A 15,000-nucleotide genomic window follows, 5' to 3' on the forward strand; every position below is an offset into this window, starting at 1 on the left:
TCCCGCTGTCCCTATACATGAGCCGCGACCTGTACCACTTACGAGCGAGAGACGCGATCGCGTTGCTCACTGTACGGCGTCCGATACCGAGCCATCAGCATGTCGGTCCCCATGCGCGTTGCACTCGCACTCGCACTCGCAAAAACGTGGGGCAAATATATTACGCGGAAGAGTTATAACAGACCGAGCCCCACTGCATGGGGGGAGTCTTTGTCACTAATGTACACAGATAGAACATTGTGGACTGGAACCAGATTACCCGTACACACGGCGCTGATTAGTAATCAATGCAGAGCCATCAAACTACAGAAAATATATACAACTGTCCGTATACATGCTGAAAGAGTCTGCCCACAATGGGAACCACACGTCAGCCAGACACTCTGATCACGCACCACTCTCTGCTTCTAACAGGCGCACATACAATATGTAAGCACCAGCATGGAACAACATCCAGTGCATCCTCTCCGCCACATTACACAATCCACACTATCACAACCAGACCAGGAGGTCCATGCGGAAAATAGAATATCCCACCCTTTCGACATCCACCATTGCGCAGATAAGGCACCAACACCCACACATGTCCTATACAACGGTGCACCCAACATCACAATAGTACCTCCTGTCACAGCGCACAAACAATGACATGAGTCAAAGACACAGGTCTGACACAAGCATAGAATTGGAGCGCCGCCTCTAATAAGCCAAAGGTGCATCCTGACGTGACAAATCTCATCATGTCACAAGCATTCACTTACTATAATCACTATCAACGAACCTGCCGCCCCGCCCCCCCCCCCCCCCCCCACACCTTTCCTTACAACAACGTGTAACCTAACCTAACCCATGTTGTACCTTAACCTAACCCATGTTGTACCTTAACCTAACCCATGTTGTGCCTTAACCTAACCCATGTTGTGCCTTAACCTAACCCATGTTGTCCCCTAACCTAACCCAAGTTGTCCCCTAACCTAACCCATGTTGTCCCTTAACCTAACCCATGTTGTGCCTTAACCTAACCCATGTTGTGCCTTAACCTAACCCATGTTGTCCCCTAACCTAACCCATGTTGTCCCCTAACCTAACCCATGTTGTGCCTTAACCTAACCCATGTTGTCCCCTAACCTAACCCATGTTGTGCCTTAACCTAACCCATGTTGTCCCCTAACCTAACCCATGTTGTCCCCTAACCTAACCCATGTTGTCCCCTAACCTAACCCATGTTGTGCCTTAACCTAACCCATGTTGTGCCTTAACCTAACCCATGTTGTCCCCTAACCTAACCCAAGTTGTCCCCTAACCTAACCCATGTTGTCCCCTAACCTAACCCATGTTGTGCCTTAACCTAACCCATGTTGTGCCTTAACCTAACCCATGTTGTGCCTTAACCTAACCCATGTTGTCCCCTAACCTAACCCATGTTGTCCCCTAACCTAACCCATGTTGTGCCTTAACCTAACCCATGTTGTCCCCTAACCTAACCCATGTTGTGCCTTAACCTAACCCATGTTGTCCCCTAACCTAACCCATGTTGTCCCCTAACCTAACCCATGTTGTCCCCTAACCTAACCCATGTTGTGCCTTAACCTAACCCATGTTGTGCCTTAACCTAACCCATGTTGTCCCCTAACCTAACCCATGTTGTCCCCTAACCTAACCCATGTTGTCCCCTAACCTAACCCATGTTGTCCCCTAACCTAACCCATGTTGTCCCCTAACCTAACCCATGTTGTCCCCTAACCTAACCCATGTTGTCCCCTAACCTAACCCATGTTGTCCCCTAACCTAACCCATGTTGTCCCCTAACCTAACCCATGTTGTCCCCTAACCTAACCCATGTTGTGCCCTAACCTAACCCATGTTGTGCCCTAACCTAACCCATGTTGTGCCCTAACCTAACCCATGTTGTGCCTTAACCTAACCCATGTTGTCCCCTAACCTAACCCATGTTGTCCCCTAACCTAACCCATGTTGTCCCCTAACCTAACCCATGTTGTCCCCTAACCTAACCCATGTTGTGCCTTAACCTAACCCATGTTGTCCCCTAACCTAACCCATGTTGTCCCCTAACCTAACCCATGTTGTCCCCTAACCTAACCCATGTTGTCCCCTAACCTAACCCATGTTGTCCCCTAACCTAACCCATGTTGTCCCCTAACCTAACCCATGTTGTCCCCTAACCTAACCCATGTTGTGCCCTAACCTAACCCATGTTGTCCCCTAACCTAACCCATGTTGTGCCTTAACCTAACCCATGTTGTGCCTTAACCTAACCCATGTTGTCCCCTAACCTAACCCATGTTGTCCCCTAACCTAACCCATGTTGTGCCTTAACCTAACCCATGTTGTGCCGTAACCTAACCCATGTTGTGCCTTAACCTAACCCATGTTGTGCCTTAACCTAACCCATGTTGTGCCTTAACCTAACCCATGTTGTGCCTTAACCTAACCCATGTTGTGCCTTAACCTAACCCACGTTGTCCCCTAACGTAACCCACGTTGTCCCCTAACGTAACCCACGTTGTCCCCTAACGTAACCCACGTTGTCCCCTAACGTAACCCACGTTGTCCCCTAACGTAACCCACGTTGTCCCCTAACGTAACCCACGTTGTCCCCTAACGTAACCCACGTTGTCGCCTATCGTAACCCACGTTGTCGCCTAAACCTGCTCTGTAATTGTTATACGACTCGTTCAATTAGTGTAGTGTTGCCCACCCGCAACCCTCGCAATATAGTTCGCTACTCGCACTGCCCGCTCCCCTGTGTATCGCTTCATGTTAAACACCTTGCAAGTCTTGCTGACTTTCCACATGCTCCTGCTGTACACTGTAATGTGGATGGCAGCAGGGCGTACATGCCGCCCCCCCCCCCCCCACCTCTCCCCACGTCCCCACCTTGCCCCCTGCCTTCGCAAGGTGGTTGGTGACAAGTTTGCATGTTCAATGCCCTTCGCATGCGACGTACGCAGGCTACGTTGTGGTGCGGCCTGTGTCAACTGTCCGCTGATGTCGTACGCGTGAACCACAATCTGTACTGCACATTCGTCCTTATGTACTGAATGATACATCGTGGCACATGTGTGACCGTACAACGACTGCGCCCAAAAACGGCGGACCATACAGTGCAAATATTGTGCACGCAGCTACGTGTCGTCTCCCTATGAGAGCTGGATTGCAGTGTGGTACGCCATAGAGACGTGTGGGAGGAACGGACGCCGTGGATGGCGATCAGCATGAGCTGTCTGTTGATGTATTCGGACCTAGTCGTCTCTCCTCACACACCGTGATGGCATGGTGCAGCGCGTTCCATATCTGCGACATGCTACAGAAGCCGGTTGACAGTCGTTCGAGCAATGGACATCGCATACGTACGGGGGCCACCTTCCACGTATTGTCTAGGCGTGCACATTTTGTTGCGTGTATGTGGGCAGACGTAGTGTGGCGTGACACCTGACACAGGCATGCAATAATGGTTGAAGTTGCAAATGGCGATGGACGCCTACGTTTTCTGGTGAAGTTACGCAAATGAAGAAATGGTAACCCGTTGTGGTGCGGTTGTTCTCGCTAGGGGTGAATCGGTGATGGCGACGATAGGTTGAGGTACTAACCGGTTGTTCCAGCGATACCCACCATGCCGACGAAACTGAACGGCATCTGGGTGTGAAGCGATACGCGGCGGTGGCTGGGTGGGACCGTCCCCGGCCGGTGAGGGGGCGCCTCCCGGCGTGCTGGCCGCGCGGTGCGTGGGCGCACGCGCTACAGCCGGCTGGTGGGGGCGGCCAGTGGCAGGCGCGCCGGCCGACGGACGCGGCAGGCGTCGCAGCTGCGCGCCGGCGCACCCTGCGCGCGGCGCCGTGCGGCCAAAGTAGGTCCTCGCGGGCCCGGTGCGAAGCGCGGTGGACATCTGCAGTGTGCTGGTCCGATTGAGGACTGTGTGCGTTGAGGATGCGCCGCCGCCCGGCGCTCGGCGCCGCGACGCCGTCTGCTGCTCGGTCGCCCCAGCGGTTCTCGCTGGTGGTTTGTATCGCAGCTGTGCGGATGTGTTGGCGTGTGCGCTGTGCTGGGAGAGTTCGCTTCGGCACCCAAGTGGGGCTTTTGTCCTTCTGTGGCGCTGGCGTTGGAGCTGCCGGTCACCGTAGGTGGCGCGTGTTGTCTCCCGCCGGCAATGCCACGACAGCACGCTCCCGGGCCTCTGTCGGCAGCGGCAAGCTCAGTTGGGAGCACGGGTGGTCGCACCGAAAGCGTCTACTCGCCTAACTCCGGGCGATTGCGCCTCTCTCGAACCCGACCAAGTACTTGGGACGGCGCTGCGCGCCGCCGGGACCTGAGAGGGTTTCGAGGTGTATTGTGCAGGGGAGCTCAGCCTCCTCCTGTTTGCAGAATGATTGAGCGGACGCTTGCGTGTTCGCGCGGGCCCCCGGGACACACTCCCGGGCGGCCGGCTGCTCAGCTCTAGTTGACGCAGCTCCCTGGTTGATCCTGCCAGTAGTCATATGCTTGTCTCAAAGATTAAGCCATGCATGTCTCAGTACAAGCCGCATTAAGGTGAAACCGCGAATGGCTCATTAAATCAGTTATGGTTCCTTAGATCGTACCCACGTTACTTGGATAACTGTGGTAATTCTAGAGCTAATACATGCAAACAGAGTCCCGAGTCTGGCGTGAGGTCTGTCGCTTGACGGCGCGTTTCGGCGCGGGCCCGCCCGTTGCCGGCGCGCCGTAAGGCACGGAGGCTCGCACTGGGGCGTATCGCTTTCCAGTCGGGTGTGCCGCGGCCGTCCTCACAGGGGAAGCGAAGCGTCTCTCATAGCCTCTCCTTCCCAAGTGGCTCTTTCCGCCTTCCCGTGGTGCCAGATGTTAAGCTTGGCGTTCTGCCTTGCGACAAAAGGGAGAGCTGCGACCCAACCCGATGCGAAAGCGAAGGGTGCGTGGCACAGGGGGAGCTGTGTCAAGGGACCGAACACCAGTCCCTTTCTGTTCGCAGGGCACAGACCAGCAGGTGCTCCGCATGCCGGCGACCTCGTTTGTCGGCGTGGGATCGCGGCGCGAGTCGGCAAGGGTGCTTCGCCGCGCCCCTGGGTAACCGGGGCGTGTTCTGCCAAACCCAGGAGGTGGTGACATCGCCTGGGCTAGGTTAGATGGGCCCAGACCGCCGAACGACTGGGGGACCGACCCACCACCTGAGTAGGAGTGGGTCCTTGGCCTTCAGGTGGAAACTTGGGCTAGTAGGCGGCGAAGGGCGAGGGGTGCATCCGCCTCTCCGGAGTGCGGGGTGCACTTGCCGAGGAGCGTCGAGTGAAATCGTCGACGACGAGGCCTTCGACGGGGACCAGTGCGCTGGCAACGGCGCGCTGAACCCTGCAGCTCTGGAGTGCCCTTGACCTAGGGGCGAGGTCGGTGGGTGAGCTGCAAGAGTCCCCCCCCATGCCAGAGGAGCCGGTCCGGGGCAAGAGACGGGCTCCCAATCCTTTTTTTCGCTTGTCTACAATATGGCCGAGTCAGAGACAAGCGATTCATGTGCGCCTTCGAGGGCTTCTTTGCTTACTGTTCCCTCCCCATCAGGGGGCACGGGGCAGACCGAGGAAAGTATCAGTGACAGGCATGCCAGGATTACACAATACCTGGAAGCCAATGTGAAAAATGGCAAGATCAGCCAGGCTGCGATCTTGACGTTAAAAAATGAACTCGCCTCCTGGGCTATTGCTCATGCGAAGCTTGAGGGGCGGGTTGAAGAACTGCAGAAAGAGAATGAAAGGCTGCGCAAGCAGCCAATAAAGTCATGGGCCAATGTAGTCGCTCAAACGACACCTAAGAGCCAAACTACTAGAGATACAATTGTAAAAGTATCACAAAGACCAGATACTGCTGTCTTTTTGCGACCATTACCCGGTCAAGACACAAAAAAAGTGCAGGAGATATTCACAACAACGATTAATCCTGTAAAGGATAAAATTAAAGTCAACAAAGTAAAAGCCACAAAGAACGTTGTGATAGTTGATGTGGCAACAGTAGATGACCGAAACAAGATACTTAACAACCAAAAACTGTGCAAAGCCGTTAAATGTGAACCCCCGAAAAAGAGAAATCCGCTTGTAATTATGTACGACATACCGGTCACATTTGAAAATAATGAACTTCAAGAAACAATTCGTAATCAAAATTTTGACGATATAAGTGCTGAGGACTTCAAAAATGAATTTAAACTTAAATTCAAAACAGGGCCAAGAGACAAAGACGTTGTACATCACGTAGCAGAAGTTTCTGGCCAGATGTGGAAAAAATTAACCTCAATGGGTAAGATTTACATTGGCTTCCACGCCATAAATGTGCGGGACTTCTTGGTGGTACCTCGCTGCCATAATTGCGGAGATCTTGATCATGTACACAAGTACTGTGAGAGGAAGTCGGCTTGCTCCAGGTGTGGAGAAGAAAATCACATCAGAAAAAACTGCAAAAATCCGGCAATTTGTATCCCATGTATAAAGAGAGGCAAAAAGACTTGCAATGCCTCCGGTCGCAACTGCCCGACGTACAGGATGCTTGAGCAGAGGCTAATATCAAGAACTGATTATGGCTGAGCCAAATACAGCACCCAGGATGCCTAAAAGAAAATCCCCATGCAAGAGGAGAAGGGATGCGGCAAGGGCAGCCCAATTCAAACGATTTCTTGCAGCACTTGCAGAAGGAGGTGATGGTAGAAAGAAAATGAAAGATGCGTGCGTCCAAACGGACTCACAAGAACAAGTGGCAGCCCCCTCTCCCTACTGCTGGGGATCGCAAACGCCAGGAAATCAGGCAACTCGCGACAGGCGTCCTGTAGCGGTGGGCCGACCGGCATTCGTTCAAGGGAGTCCTGTGCTGGAATTGCCGGTGCAGGTCAATACAGTTACTAGTACAAATACACAAATGAATAGCACCAATGTGAATACTGACTCGAGACAACCAAATGCTGTGAGAACGGCGGTTGATCCGGTCAGAATATATCCCAATCTCGAGCATTCCCTACAATTATCCCGTCTGGAGGAGCCGGCTGTCCTAACCACCGCACTGCGACATCTAGTGCGGGTAGGGCATAGATACGGGCGCAAGGTCACCTTCTCGGCCATGGAGGCTGTAGACAGGGTACAACTAAAGACAATGAATCTCCCCACTGACTTCGGCGCCCTGCGTGACCTAGTAAGAAAGGTGTTTGAGAGAAGAAATGAAACCTTTAATTTAGAGGAAATATATAATCAGTCTGTCCTATCCAATGGGAGAATAGCTTACGACTGGAGAAAAACCTTCCCAGAATCATATGTGCACACATATTTCCCATAGTTACAGAAATAAAGATAGGACAGCTAAACGCACACAATAGTAGACTGGTCATGCAGGAACTTCGGAGAGTGGTGGAGGAGAAGAGTCTTGATGTGCTCTGTTTGCAGGAGCCATACTCTCTTGCGGGGAACATAGCCTACGCTGCCATGAGCTGGCAAGTAGTAAGTTTTGGAGACGAGCCGAAAGCTACCATCATAATAATCAACAAGGCACTGCGGGCAACAGTGCTCTCACACCTCTCGGACGACCACTGCAATGTTATTGAACTGCAGTCACCAAATGGCGTCATATATTTAATAAATATGTACTTTCAGTACGGTACAGATATTGACCTGTACCTTGACCAACTTACGCAGGTGGCAACGGTGCTGAGGGGCAGAAAGGCAGTTGTGGTGGCGGACGTGAACGCCAAATCCCCCCTATGGCACAGTGGCACTCGAGATGAAAGGGGAAGCAAGCTGGAAGAGACTATTATGTCTCTACAACTCCTCATTGCCAACAGACCTGGAAACCCCCCCACCTACACAGGAGGGGGAGGGAATGGAACCAATATTGACATCACAATGATGACAGCCAATATCGCTGCCAATATACAAAACTGGACTGTTACTGACGGAGACACTACCAGCGATCACAACCTGATCACATTCACAATCACGGATCAGGAGCGCCACTGGGACATAGGGTGGGAGGTACAACTAAATTATAACAAGACCAACTGGGAGCGTCTTGCAGGAGAGTTTGACCCTCCGACATGGCCGGAAGATGACGATGACGTCAACAAACACGCCGAAGATCTGGTGGGCGCTATTACCAGGGCGGTAAAGGCTGCTGTACCAACCAGGAGGAGAGCCGTTGCGGCTTCTCCATCACCATGGTCTGCGGAACTAGGGCAGATGCGTCAGTCTGTCAGGAGGGCGAGGAGGTATTACCAGCGAAGTGTCGTCTGGGAAGAAAAACAAAGATGGCTGCAAACATACAGGGAAGCCAAAGAGCAGTTTCAGAAAGAACTGCGGACAGTCAGGCTGGAAAGCTGGAAAAAATATGTGCACAGCCAATTGGCTATTGATCCCTGGGGCACTCCCTACAAAATAGTAAGGGAAAAAATCAGGTCGCCAATGGTGCTCTCCACAATCAGGGATGGAAATCGGATGACTGGGTCTTGGCAGGAAACTGCTGAGGTCCTTCTCCACCAACTCCTCCCTGATGATGAAGAGGAAGAGGACACAGAAGAACAACGCCTAATTAGGCAGGCTCTGCAAGTAGACTATGAGAATAACATCATGGTGTACCCTTTCTCTGAAGAAGAAGTTGCAGCCCACATTAAATCGCTAAAGAAAGGAAAGGCCCCAGGACCAGACGGCATCATCGCGGAGGTGGTGCAGTACCTCGCTCCTCAACTAGTGACACCTTTAGCAAGAATTTACAATGAGGCCCTGCGCCTCAGAACATTCCCTAAAATCTGGAAGCGGGCCAACGTTGTAATCATCAAAAAGGGGCAAGACAAAGACCCTAAAGAAGCAAAATCTTACAGACCCATCTGTCTGTTGGACCTGTTGGGCAAACTGCTGGAGAAGTTACTGGCTGACAGACTGACAGCACACCGAGTGCTGTGCGGGATGAGTGACAGGCAATTCGGTTTTCGGCAGGGGCGATCTGCGTGTGACGCAATTGCCCTCGCATCCGAGGTCTGTGGGTCGTCTCCGCACAAGTACATAGTTGGCATCATGGTGGATATCAGTGGCGCCTTTGACAACCTGTGGTGGCCTTCGCTCTTCTCCTGCCTGCGGGAGAAGGAGTGTCCAGGGCCGCTATACGGCTGTCTCAGGAGCTATTGTATGGAAAGAGAGGTCTGGCTATCGTCCCCTAGCGAGCGAATTGGCAAGAAGATCACGAAGGGGTGTCCACAGGGCTCTGTCCTGGGGCCACTCTTTTGGGACATAAATATGGAGCCTCTTCTGGAGAGCTTGGAAAACAGTGTGGACGTGCTAGAGGCGATAGCTTACGCTGACGACCTCCTTCTGCTGGTTGGCGGCCGAAGTCGCGAGGACCTCGAACCCAAAATCAATAGGACATTATCAATTCTCACGCAGTGGTGCCAGAACACGAAAATGACCATTGCGCCTAACAAGTCTACATACCTATTACTGAAAGGCCAACTGGCCAGAAATCCAACAGTAAGAATCGAGGGCTCACCAGTGATTCGGCGTCGTGAGGCCCGGTATTTAGGGGTTATAATCGATGAAAGGTGGAATTTCGCCAAACATATAGAAACAGCAACACAAAAATCACTCGAAGCTCTAAACAACTTAATCACAATAGGACACAGTAGATTTCATCTCCCACCAGAACTCATTAAATTATATCACAATACCATTCTTGTCTCTATCATGGGTTACGGCTCCGGAGTGTGGGCACACAGGCTCACGAGGGTTGTGCCCGCTTTGTCTGTGAGGAGGGTGCAACGCAACATGCTTTTGCGCTCCATCGGAGCGTACAGAACATCTCCGGGAGGGGCACTACTAGTACTTATGGGGGTGTGTCCCCTGGATATCAAAATCCGGGAACAGGCAGCCTGGTACTGGGTTAAAAGAGGAGATGTAGATAAGACTGAAAGTATCTTGGGAGTGCGGGTGGGGGACAAGTTTGCCATTAAGAGGAGAGGAGAAGAGTTATGGCAAGAACTCTGGGATGCTGACACAACAGGCCGAAGGACTTACCAGCTGCTCCCAAATATTAAAGAACGTTTCCAACTATCGCATTTCCAGCCAAGTAAGGGACTGTTGCACTTCCTCACAGGACATGGACCGTATCCGGCATATCTATGCCGATTCGGGAAAAGGGCTACCCCCTCGTGTGACTGCGGAGCTGAATGGGGTACTCCGGACCACGTGATCTATGAGTGCCCCATATTCGATGATGTAGCCAGTGACCTAAGAAGCCAGTTGCCTCACAACAATACGTATCAATTAATCAGAGATCCCACCACATTCAACATAGTAAACCGCCTTGCCAGCGAGGTATCAGCAAAGGTCCTGCGGGAATATTTAAGGGAAAACACTTGAACAACCGGACATGACATAACTGAAGGCGACCCATCCCATTCCGCCGGGGCGTGGACTGGCCAATCGCCGTGACGGTAGGAATCCGCCACGCTCCGGAACAGGGGGAGGGAGCGCCAACACCCGGATTCGACAGTTGCGCACCGATCATGACTTAGCAATAGTCAGACCTAAGTAGATAGTAGATAGAAAATCTTAACTGAACTTGCAGCGATCTTCAAAAGGCCAGCCCAGTGCCAGGGGCATGCTCACTGGGATTAGCTCAGTGGGCACGGCCACACAGTAGGTTTATATAAACATCTGGCACGCCTGTAACGCTGCAGGAGGTAGACCTTAGATTAGTTAGCAAGAGTAAAAGTAGATCTTACCCAACAAAGAAACTAACTCTTATGTCCTGTAGCAAGTAAGTTTACTAACACTAGAATAGAAGATAAATGCTGCTAATATTCAATAAAAATGTAATGTAGAGAATTAAGACCCACTAATGTATTAGGTGGTGGGTTAATATGTAAGAAATAATTTAATGGAATAAAGAATTTTTTTTTTTTTTTAAAAAAAAAAAAAAAAAACAGAGTCCCGACCAGAGATGGAAGGGACGCTTTTATTAGATCAAAACCAATCGGTCGGCTCGTCCGGTCCGTTTGCCTTGGTGACTCTGAATAACTTTGGGCTGATCGCACGGTCCTCGTACCGGCGACGCATCTTTCAAATGTCTGCCTTATCAACTGTCGATGGTAGGTTCTGCGCCTACCATGGTTGTAACGGGTAACGGGGAATCAGGGTTCGATTCCGGAGAGGGAGCCTGAGAAACGGCTACCACATCCAAGGAAGGCAGCAGGCGCGCAAATTACCCACTCCCGGCACGGGGAGGTAGTGACGAAAAATAACGATACGGGACTCATCCGAGGCCCCGTAATCGGAATGAGTACACTTTAAATCCTTTAACGAGTATCTATTGGAGGGCAAGTCTGGTGCCAGCAGCCGCGGTAATTCCAGCTCCAATAGCGTATATTAAAGTTGTTGCGGTTAAAAAGCTCGTAGTTGGATTTGTGTCCCACGCTGTTGGTTCACCGCCCGTCGGTGTTTAACTGGCATGTATCGTGGGACGTCCTGCCGGTGGGGCGAGCCGAAGGCGTGCGACCGCCCCGTGCGTGCTCGTGCGTCCCGAGGCGGACCCCGTTGAAATCCTACCAGGGTGCTCTTTATTGAGTGTCTCGGTGGGCCGGCACGTTTACTTTGAACAAATTAGAGTGCTTAAAGCAGGCAAGCCCGCCTGAATACTGTGTGCATGGAATAATGGAATAGGACCTCGGTTCTATTTTGTTGGTTTTCGGAACCCGAGGTAATGATTAATAGGGACAGGCGGGGGCATTCGTATTGCGACGTTAGAGGTGAAATTCTTGGATCGTCGCAAGACGAACAGAAGCGAAAGCATTTGCCAAGTATGTTTTCATTAATCAAGAACGAAAGTTAGAGGTTCGAAGGCGATCAGATACCGCCCTAGTTCTAACCATAAACGATGCCAGCCAGCGATCCGCCGCAGTTCCTCCGATGACTCGGCGGGCAGCCTCCGGGAAACCAAAGCTTTTGGGTTCCGGGGGAAGTATGGTTGCAAAGCTGAAACTTAAAGGAATTGACGGAAGGGCACCACCAGGAGTGGAGCCTGCGGCTTAATTTGACTCAACACGGGAAACCTCACCAGGCCCGGACACCGGAAGGATTGACAGATTGATAGCTCTTTCTTGATTCGGTGGGTGGTGGTGCATGGCCGTTCTTAGTTGGTGGAGCGATTTGTCTGGTTAATTCCGATAACGAACGAGACTCTAGCCTGCTAACTAGTCGCGTGACATCCTTCGTGCTGTCAGCGATTACTTTTCTTCTTAGAGGGACAGGCGGCTTCTAGCCGCACGAGATTGAGCAATAACAGGTCTGTGATGCCCTTAGATGTTCTGGGCCGCACGCGCGCTACACTGAAGGAATCAGCGTGTCTTCCTAGGCCGAAAGGTCGGGGTAACCCGCTGAACCTCCTTCGTGCTAGGGATTGGGGCTTGCAATTGTTCCCCATGAACGAGGAATTCCCAGTAAGCGCGAGTCATAAGCTCGCGTTGATTACGTCCCTGCCCTTTGTACACACCGCCCGTCGCTACTACCGATTGAATGATTTAGTGAGGTCTTCGGACTGGTACGCGGCATTGACTCTGTCGTTGCCGATGCTACCGGAAAGATGACCAAACTTGATCATTTAGAGGAAGTAAAAGTCGTAACAAGGTTTCCGTAGGTGAACCTGCGGAAGGATCATTACCGACTAGACTGCATGTCTTTCGATGTGCGTGTCGTGTCGCGCAACACGCTACCTGTACGGCTCGCAGTAGCCGTGCGCCGCGTGCGGAACCACGCGTGCCTCTCAAAACTAGCGGCAATGTTGTGTGGTACGAGCGCTGAAGCGCTGGAGCGGCTGGCCTGCGGCACCTGGCGCCTGGCGCCGGTTTTGAATGACTTTCGCCCGAGTGCCTGTCCGCTCCGGTGTGGAGCCGTACGACGCCCGTCGGCCGTGAGGCCGTTGGACACAGAACGCTGGAACAGGGGCCGCCACACGCCTCACTCCCGCCTATGCGACCGTCTCGAAAGAGACGGCGGAAACTTGAGAAAAGATCACCCAGGACGGTGGATCACTCGGCTCGTGGGTCGATGAAGAACGCAGCAAATTGCGCGTCGACATGTGAACTGCAGGACACATGAACATCGACGTTTCGAACGCACATTGCGGTCCATGGATTCCGTTCCCGGGCCACGTCTGGCTGAGGGTCGGCTACGTATACTGAAGCGCGCGGCGTTTGCCCCGCTTCGCAGACCTGGGAGTGTCGCGGCCGCCTGTGGGGCCGGCCGCGTCTCCTCAAACGTGCGATGCGCGCCCGTCGCCTGGCGGTTCGCATACCGGTACTTTCTCGGTAGCGTGCACAGCCGGCTGGCGGTGTGGCGTGCGACACCTCGTACAACGACCTCAGAGCAGGCGAGACTACCCGCTGAATTTAAGCATATTACTAAGCGGAGGAAAAGAAACTAACAAGGATTCCCCCAGTAGCGGCGAGCGAACAGGGAAGAGTCCAGCACCGAACCCCGCAGGCTGCCGCCTGTCGTGGCATGTGGTGTTTGGGAGGGTCCACTACCCCGACGCCTCGCGCCGAGCCCAAGTCCAACTTGAATGAGGCCACGGCCCGTAGAGGGTGCCAGGCCCGTAGCGGCCGGTGCGAGCGTCGGCGGGACCTCTCCTTCGAGTCGGGTTGCTTGAGAGTGCAGCTCCAAGTGGGTGGTAAACTCCATCTGAGACTAAATATGACCACGAGACCGATAGCGAACAAGTACCGTGAGGGAAAGTTGAAAAGAACTTTGAAGAGAGAGTTCAAAAGTACGTGAAACCGTTCTGGGGTAAACGTGAGAAGTCCGAAAGGTCGAACGGGTGAGATTCACGCCCATCCGGCCACTGGCCTCCGCCCTCGGCAGATGGGGCCGGCCGCCCGCGCGGAGCAATCCGCGGCGGGGTCGTGTCCGGTTGCCTTTCCACTCGCCGCGGGGTGGGGCCGTTCCGGTGTGCGGTGGGCCGCACTTCTCCCCTAGTAGGACGTCGCGACCCGCTGGGTGCCGGCCTACGGCCCGGGTGCGCAGCCTGTCCTTCCGCGGGCCTCGGTTCGCGTCTGTTGGGCAGAGCCCCGGTGTCCTGGCTGGCTGCCCGGCGGTATATCTGGAGGAGTCGATTCGCCCCTTTGGGCGCTCGGGCTCCCGGCAAGCGCGCGCGGTTCTTCCCGGATGACGGACCTACCTGGCCCGGCCCCGGACCCGCGCCGCTGTTGGCTCGGGATGCTCTCGGGCGGAATAATCGCTCCCGTCAGCGGCGCTTCAGCTTTGGACAATTTCACGACCCGTCTTGAAACACGGACCAAGGAGTCTAACATGTGCGCGAGTCATTGGGCTGTACGAAACCTAAAGGCGTAATGAAAGTGAAGGTCTCGCCTTGCGCGGGCCGAGGGAGGATGGGGCTTCCCCGCCCTTCACGGGGCGGCGGCCTCCGCACTCCCGGGGCGTCTCGTCCTCATTGCGAGGTGAGGCGCACCTAGAGCGTACACGTTGGGACCCGAAAGATGGTGAACTATGCCTGGCCAGGACGAAGTCAGGGGAAACCCTGATGGAGGTCCGTAGCGATTCTGACGTGCAAATCGATCGTCGGAGCTGGGTATAGGGGCGAAAGACTAATCGAACCATCTAGTAGCTGGTTCCCTCCGAAGTTTCCCTCAGGATAGCTGGTGCTCGTACGAGTCTCATCCGGTAAAGCGAATGATTAGAGGCCTTGGGGCCGAAACGACCTCAACCTATTCTCAAACTTTAAATGGGTGAGATCTCCGGCTTGCTTGATATGCTGAAGCCGCGAGCAAACGACTCGGATCGGAGTGCCAAGTGGGCCACTTTTGGTAAGCAGAACTGGCGCTGTGGGATGAACCAAACGCCGAGTTAAGGCGCCCGAATCGACGCTCATGGGAAACCATGAAAGGCGTTGGTTGCTTAAGACAGCAGGACGGTGGCCATGGAAGTCGGAATCCGCTAAGGAGTGTGTAACAACTCACCT

At 53.3% G+C, this 15,000-nt stretch overlaps 1 non-coding gene and 1 pseudogene across 1 annotated transcript; both read left to right on the forward strand.

Moving 5' to 3' along the window:
• Positions 1–13,035: 13,035 nt before the first annotated feature.
• On the forward strand, positions 13,036–13,190 carry LOC124771811. The gene has a single exon (XR_007013521.1). It is a non-coding gene; the product is annotated as a 5.8S ribosomal RNA (ribosomal RNA).
• Positions 13,191–13,378: 188 nt separating this feature from the next.
• The window catches only part of LOC124771541, a 4,222-nt pseudogene continuing 2,600 nt past the window's right edge, over positions 13,379–15,000 (forward strand).

The sequence above is a fragment of the Schistocerca piceifrons genome, unplaced genomic scaffold, assembly GCF_021461385.2.
Source record: "Schistocerca piceifrons isolate TAMUIC-IGC-003096 unplaced genomic scaffold, iqSchPice1.1 HiC_scaffold_936, whole genome shotgun sequence".
Classification (NCBI taxonomy): Eukaryota; Metazoa; Arthropoda; class Insecta; order Orthoptera; family Acrididae; genus Schistocerca; species Schistocerca piceifrons.